This window comes from Bison bison, unplaced genomic scaffold, assembly GCF_000754665.1.
Source record: "Bison bison bison isolate TAMUID 2011002044 unplaced genomic scaffold, Bison_UMD1.0 scf7180017864290, whole genome shotgun sequence".
Classification (NCBI taxonomy): Eukaryota; Metazoa; Chordata; class Mammalia; order Artiodactyla; family Bovidae; genus Bison; species Bison bison.
Genome location: NW_011494862.1, coordinates 1,521,331 through 1,528,742, shown reverse-complemented (window position 1 = coordinate 1,528,742; position 7,412 = coordinate 1,521,331).

The window sequence follows — 7,412 nt, the reverse complement described above, 5'->3', positions numbered from 1 at the left end:
GCTTTATTGACTATGCCAAAGCCTTTGACTGTGTGGATCACAATAAACTGTGGACAATTCTGAAAGAGATGGGAATACCAGACCACTTGATCTGCCTCTTGAGAAATGTGTATATAGGTCAGGAAGCAACAGTTAGAACTGGACATGGAACAACAGACTGGTTCCAAATAGGAAAAGGAGTTCGTCAAGGCTGTATATTGTCACGCTGCTTATTTAACTTATATGCAGAGTACATCATGAGAAACATGGGGCTGGAAGAAGCACAAGCTGGAACCAAGATTTCCGGGAGAAATATCAATAACCTCAGATATGCAGATGACACCACCCTTATGGCAGAAAGTGAAGAGGAACTCAAAAGCCTCTTGATGAAAGTGAAAGTGAAGAGTGAAAAAGTTGGCTTAAAGCTCACCATTCAGAAAACGAAGATCATGGCATCCGGTCCCATCACTTCATGGGAAATAGATGGGGAAACAGTGGAAATAGTGTCAGACTTTATTATTTTGGGCTCCAAAATCACTGCAGATGGTGACTGCAGCCATGAAATTAAAAGATGCTTACTCCTAGGAAGGAAAGTTATGACCAACCTAGATAGCATATTCAGAAGCAGAGACATTACTTCGCCAACAAAGGTTCGTCTAGTCAAGGCTATGGTTTTTCCTGTGGTCATGTATGGATGTGAGATTTGGACTGTGAAGAAGGCTGAGCGCTGAAGAATTGATGCTTTTGAACTGTGGTGTTGGAGAAGACTCTTGAGAGTCCCTTGGACTGCAAGGAGATTCAACCAGTCCATTCTGAAGGAGATCAGCCCTGGGCTTTCTTTGGAAGGAATGATGCTAAGGCTGAAACTCCAGTACTTTGGCCACCTCATGCGAAGAGTTGACTCATTGGAAAAGACTCTGATGCTGGGAGGGACTGAGGGCAGGAGGAGAAAGGGGACGACAGAGGATGAGATGGCTAGATGGCATTGCTGACTCGATGGACGTGAGTCTGGGTGAACTCCAGGAGTTGGTGATGGACAGGGAGGCCTGGCGTGCTGTGATTCATGGGGTCGCAAAGAGTCGGACACGACTGAGCGACTGAACTGAACTGAACTGAGTCCAACTCACAAGAGTACAATGAGAAATCAGAGACCAGTAAATTCATTTAGAGAGCAATAATGTAAAGGAAGCTTTTCATTACCCTCTGGTCGTTACACATTCCTTGACATAGGAGACCAAGTTCTAATCATAAGATTGCTTGGCAAACATGAAATCAGAGCAGGGGAGTTGGCTGGATAGTCAACTTAAATGTCTGCTTATTCAAGCCTCATACGCTTAGCTCAAGTGTTTCCATTGGCCTGACGTGCCCTTTCCAACTGTCCACCTGGCTAACTCTTATCATTTAGGATTCAGCCTACAGTTATCTCTTCTACAAAGCTTCCCATATTTTCTGAGGTTGGATTAAGCTCCCTTCCTCTCAGCTCTCACAACTACCATGTTCAAGACTCTTATTTCCAACTGACCATGTTATTAGAATTCTTTCTCTTGGCTTATTTCACTCATGACTTCTTGAGAGCAAGGAACATATGTTTTTGGCTGCTCTTTAATGCAGCACAGTATATCTTTACCTAGCAGAAGCTCAAAAGAATACTGCTTGAACTGCTGACTTGCCCCAAATACCAATAGATGGGATATCCACTGCCCAAAGGAATGGGGTCTTGCCTACTGAATAGTATTGGAGAAGTAATATCAGGAATTCTTGTTCTTGTTTCTTTTTTTACTAGTCTCCAAACAAACCACCTTCCTTTTGCTGATTTAGCCAATGTAACCACAGTACATAAGCTCCATTTCTTTTGCATGCATATTTTGATTAGATTTCTAGCTGGCTCATTTTAATATAGGGGATATTCTGTCTGTCAAAGGGATCGTTGCAAAATCACATGCAGAATTTGTTATTTAATCCCAAAATAACAGCTGCAGGTGTTGGCACACTAAGCAAAACTAGAATTCCAAATTGATGTTGACAATTGTTGTATGGAAGGTACAAATAAAGTTGAGAGGCAGCACAGAGAGATCGTAAAGACATAGGGGAAAGGAAGATCAGGAGAGACTTGGAGGCCAGGTAAAGATGAATGGATGAAACTGAGGTTAAGACAATCAACAGCATGAACAAAGGTATGAAATTAGAAACATGCCACACCATTCTGTCCTGTTTGGGAGAACAAATATAATAGTCCTATTTGGTTAGAACCCTGGGCTTCAGCAAGGATGCAGTGTGGAATAGATTTGCAAAAGTATAATGGTCAGGGCCAGATCTTGGAGAGTTCTTTATGCTAAACTAAGGAATCTGACTTTATTTGTCAGACAATGGGGTGCCATTGAAAACTGTTCAACAGAAGGATGGCACACAGTGGCTTACAAATATCTCAATACTGATGTCCAGTTGTATGTTTTGCAGTTATAGATCTTTTTCATCTGAACAGTCTTTTTAAATCCTCGTCATGCTTTTTGAGAGATGTATGGTCTTTGTTTTAACGGGAAGAGACTGAAGTTTAGGGAGTTTAAATGTCTCACTCCAAGTCCTATAAGTAATAAACACAGAACCCAGGGACTTGAGCCTAGGCCTTTTGCCTCAAGTTCCATGCTCCTGCTGCTGCAGTGCAGCCTTTAAGATGAATTATTGATCTGAAAGATGTAAGGATACTAGGATGGAGAAGAGAATAAGTACTTGATAAATTATTATTATCAGGGATTATTATTTGCAGAAAAAGCTAGTCAGTAAGAAGAAAAGAGATCCCAAGCCTACTACATACAGTCTTTTCTAGTTGACAAAGAATTTTCAAGTGTGTTCATTTTCTTTTAGAAACAAAGTCATGGAAATTCTCTCCATTTTTACAAATAGGATTATTGAGGCTCATCAAGGTGAGGGGACTTGCTTCAGAATCTGGAATGTCCGCACTGTCTAGTATGGTAGTTACAAATTATGTATTGCTGTTGAGCTTTTAAAATGTGGCTAGGTCTGCTGGGAGGTGTGCTGTGGGTGTAACAGACATTGGATTTCAAAGAATTTGTATAGAAAAGTCATGTAAAATATATCCATGAAGTTTTGTATTTGACATGTCAAGTTATCATATTTTGGATATATTGAATTGAGTAAAATATACTATTAAAATTAGTTGCACCTGTTTCTTTTTATGTGTTTACTAAAAAATTTTAAATTGTCAATGAGCTTTGCGTTATATATAATACCAATTGAATAGCGCTGTTCTAGACCATAAAGCTATTGCCGCTACTTGAATACTCCATGGCCAACATTCATTCCCATCCAAATGCTCACTTTAGAAGAGGCGGTAATAAGGATAATGATTGTAGTTATTATTTATCCACTTTCAAAGTTTCTAAGCACTTTACATGCATGAACTGATTTAACCTTATGATAATTTCATGACCTATTATTTTATATGTAATAGATCATTTTATTTTGCAGATGAGAAACAGAGAAATGCAGTAAACCACAGATTTAGTGGAGTCAGAATTCAGACTTAGCCTGCGTCTAAGGCTTCCCAGGTGCTATAGTGGTCAAGAATCTGCCTGGAGTGCAGGAGACACAAGAGAAACGGGTTTGATCCCTGAGAAAGAGCCCCTGGAGGAGGAAACGGCAACCCGCTTCAGTATTCTTGCCTGGAAAATTCCGTGGTCAGAGGAGCCTGGAGGGCTACAGTTGGAAAGAGTCGGACACGCACACACACACATGGTCTTTCGGAAGGCTTTAGTGGCTGCCTCAGTTGGGTAAGTCCCAAGGAGACATTTGGATTGACTCACTTTATTTGTGACCTACTATAAATCAAGCTTGGAGAAGGCAATGGCAACCCACTCCAGTACTCTTGCCTGGCAAATCCCATGGACGGAGGAGCCTGGTAGGCTGCAGTCCATGGGATCGCTAGGAGTTGGACACGACTGAGCGACCTCACTTTCACTTTTCACTTTCACGCATTGGAGAAGGAAATGGCAACCCACTCCAGTGTTCTTGCCTGGAGAATCCCAGGGACGGGGGAGCCTGGTGGGCTGCCGTCTATGGGGTCGCAGAGAGTCGGACACGACTGAAGCGACTTAGCAGCAGCAGCGTAAGTCAAGCTGCATGTAAGAGACTTTAAATATTATCTCATTTAATCTTTGCAACAGCCCCATTAAATAGTTACTAGTCCTTTTTATAGGTAAGTAAACTGAGGCTTAATGAAATTGTGCAACCTGCCCAAAGTCACACTAGGGACATGGTGGGACTCAGTTCATAATCTAGCCTGAACCTCAAGCTGCTACTCCATCACTAGGCCAGTTTGTGAAAGAGCTCCACCTGAATCTCCTTGGGGGTGCTCCCTAGGTGAAACCCCCTGAGGTATTGAAGCAGTCTTTCTGGGGTAGGCTTTGGGAATTTGTTCTTAGAACTGCTTCAGGTGACCCCCACCGTTGGCCACCTTTGGCGATAACCACCCTATCTGAGTTTTTCATTTTCCTGGGAGTCTCACCTCTTCAGTCTCTCCTGTGAGCTGATGAAAACTTAGGGGGAAAAAAGGAAAAGGAAACAAACAAACAAAAACAGTATTTCCCTTAGGCTACCTCAGTGGGGCAGACTACTCATTTCCCCAGGTCCCTGCTTCCTTCAAATCTTATCATCATCTGCCCTAAAAGGCAGGACGTAATGACTTAAGTAAGCAGACATAAACATAGGCTTCAGAGATAAAACAACAAATCCTCCTGAAGACATCCTTAGAAACATCTAGGCAGTTCAGGGTTGTGTCTGAGATGAGAGAGGTGGGGATTTAGGAAGTATAGAGGTGGGGCGGATGGGAGGAAGGAATGTAGTGGGAGACTCTTAGGCTCCCTAGGTGATTTATGGATTCTTGGATGATTCCATAAGAACCACTGGATGTGAATGAAGGCACAAAGTGAATAGAACTAAGTGACTTTTGGGGGCTGGGGTTGTGTGTATGTGTGTGGAGGGGGGAGGTTGGGGTTGTATGTATGTCTATAGTGTGCATGCAGGCATGCTTTTTTTGCAGCCTTGTTTGCAGGTAGACAAGCAGTTGCTTTATGTGACAGATTCAGAACTTCTGACTAGCACACAAATATAAAATTAGGCACCAGGTTTCATGGCAACCCAACTCGACATGGTAGCAAACAAGAATTGTTTGAGAATCTGAGAAAGAAGCCAACATTGTGTGTGTCACAGCTAGCCTGCCTTCCTTTGACCAATTTCTCCTAATTTAGCAGTATTTCCGTTCCTACCCTAATTTCCCCTGGTTTGTAAACTACGTCACTTAACTGAACTCAGCTCCAGACTTTAGAAAAACAAAATGTATTTCAGCAATGGTTTTTTTGGCGTTTCTACCTCTAAAGAATTTTACTTGATTCCAATTTTTTCCTTTCACTCTTGGAAGACTGTAGTATCAGTTATGTTTCCGTATTTCTCCTTTTCTAATGGAGTGTCTAACTCAGTATAATGCAGTGTTTGTTAAATGTGATTAAAGATTTCAGTGTCTGGTAAAAACCAATATTTACCAGGGAAATCCCGCCAACATAAATGCGCAGGCAAGGTAGAAAATATTGGCTCAATCTCCCCCTGGACACACACTTACAAACAAGGACTGTAGATGTTTTCCATGTCACTTCTGACATTTCTGGCCTCTTGCTTTGCCAGTTTCACACATGTATCCATTTAACACAGGTTCTGAACAGTCTTAAAACTGGGATAATCTAGGTAATTGACTCCAGTATTAATTTTTTGAAGTTGTTTTCCTATTAGCTGAGGTTTGCTGTTGTTTGTTTTGTTTCTGCTCTGGTGGTTCGTCTAGCATTTATCATACACTGTCATGTAATTTAGTTTAAAAGGCTTCCTTGAATTATGAGAACTAGTAGTATTCAAAATAGTAAACAAGGGAATACTGATCTTTTACAAAGTAGATTATACCACAAAATTTATTTGCAGAAACATACAACAGACATTTTGAGATTAAATCAGTCTTGTTGAGTGATTGCTTTCATTTAGTAAACATTTACTGAATTGAATTTATTCACTGATTGAATTTATTGAATGAATGAAATACTGGTATACTTTGAATGAATTTCAAATAGTTGTAGTTTGGATGTGAAATTATTTTTCTGAAATTGAATAGCCCGGGCAGCCAGCAGACAGAAGGCCCCAGCTGGCACCTGGCACTACAGCCTCAGGAGAAGGACTGGAGAGGTGGGGATTGAGTGAATTTCACATGGCCAAAGCTCAGGACCAAGCCTGTAGCAAAAACGTGAAGCTGTATGTTCCTATACCACACTTCTTCTTATGTACAGAGGGCTGGGTCTGAAATGAGGAAGACAGAATGACTCATCTAAAAAAAGGGCCACTGAGACTGCCAATGGCAAACCTTGAACAGAGGCTGGTAAGCAGCAAGCACTTAATAAATGCTTGCCTTATAAACAAGTAAAATGAAATGTGATAGCCTACTATAATTTATAGGTTCAGTGTGGAATGTTCTGATTAAGACTTAGGCTCAAGAACAGTTTCTAAGTCTAGTCATTGTGATAAAATTCCTTTGGTTACTTTCTCTAACTGCAAATACTCAAGAGCTTATGCTTCAAAAACTGAGGACCATGGGAAGGATGGATAAGGATAATGTTAATCAGAGCCAACATCAATTGAGAGTCTGCCTGAACAAAATATCTCTGATCTTCAAAACAAGCTTGTGAGGTAGATTTCATTACCATCAATGTATAGATGACAGAACCGGGAAATGGTGAATGAGGCTGGGGAGGTGGCCTGAGTGTCTGAACTCAATAATAGGCCCCAGTTGGGGTACAAAGAAGCAAAAGACAGGTTGTTGTTGTCCTCAAGGAATGTGTGATCTTGAAGGGGAACAGGGATGTTCAGACACAGAAGGCAACCAGCAAGGGCACACTGTGGGCTGTGGGCTGGATTACCCAACAGGGAGTGGGGGAAGCGAAGGCACGCTTGTGCTTGGAACAGAGCAGGTGCTTAATATATGTCTGCGGAAGTGTGCTGAACTTAACTGAGTTAAAAGCCAAATAAAGGTAATTGTAGATGAAAAGATGTGGAGTCCAAAATGAAATGCAGGGGGTGTTGAAGAAAAATGGTTAGAGAATACTGGGGAGCAGACTGTGAAGTGGAGGACTCTGGACTTGATGTAGGAGCAGCAAGGAACTCCTGGAAGCTCTTGGGGAGGGGAGAAACACAAGGAAAGAGGGAATTTAGGACAATTTGACCAACAGGAATATGTAAGATGACTCTCAATGGGAAGTAGCTAGAGTTAGGGATCCCAGGAAGACCCAACTGTAGGGATATAAATTAAAAACAACACAGGCTAGAAAAGGTAGTGACAACAGAATGGAAGAGATGAGTTCTAAGTAACATCTGGAAAGCAAAAA